Genomic DNA, 234 nt, shown 5'->3' on the forward strand with positions numbered 1-234 from the left:
TCATCACAGGTCCTGTGCACACAGAGCAGTCATATATGTGGCAGACTCTGAGGCCCGTGATCATGTGACCCCTGACTCCTCCCCTCCTGTGACCTCATCACAGGTCCTGTGCACTGCACAGAGCAGTCATATATGTGGCGGACCCTCCTGGACCTTCTGCTTTCTGGGCCGGTTCCTCCTGTGAGTCCTATTAACCCTTTCGCTCCCTGTCTTCTTTCTGACAGGACAATCTCT

The sequence above is a fragment of the Dendrobates tinctorius genome, unplaced genomic scaffold (assembly GCF_039654945.1).
Source record: "Dendrobates tinctorius isolate UK_male_01 unplaced genomic scaffold, ASM3965494v1 ptg000249l, whole genome shotgun sequence".
In the NCBI taxonomy this organism is placed as follows: Eukaryota; Metazoa; Chordata; class Amphibia; order Anura; family Dendrobatidae; genus Dendrobates; species Dendrobates tinctorius.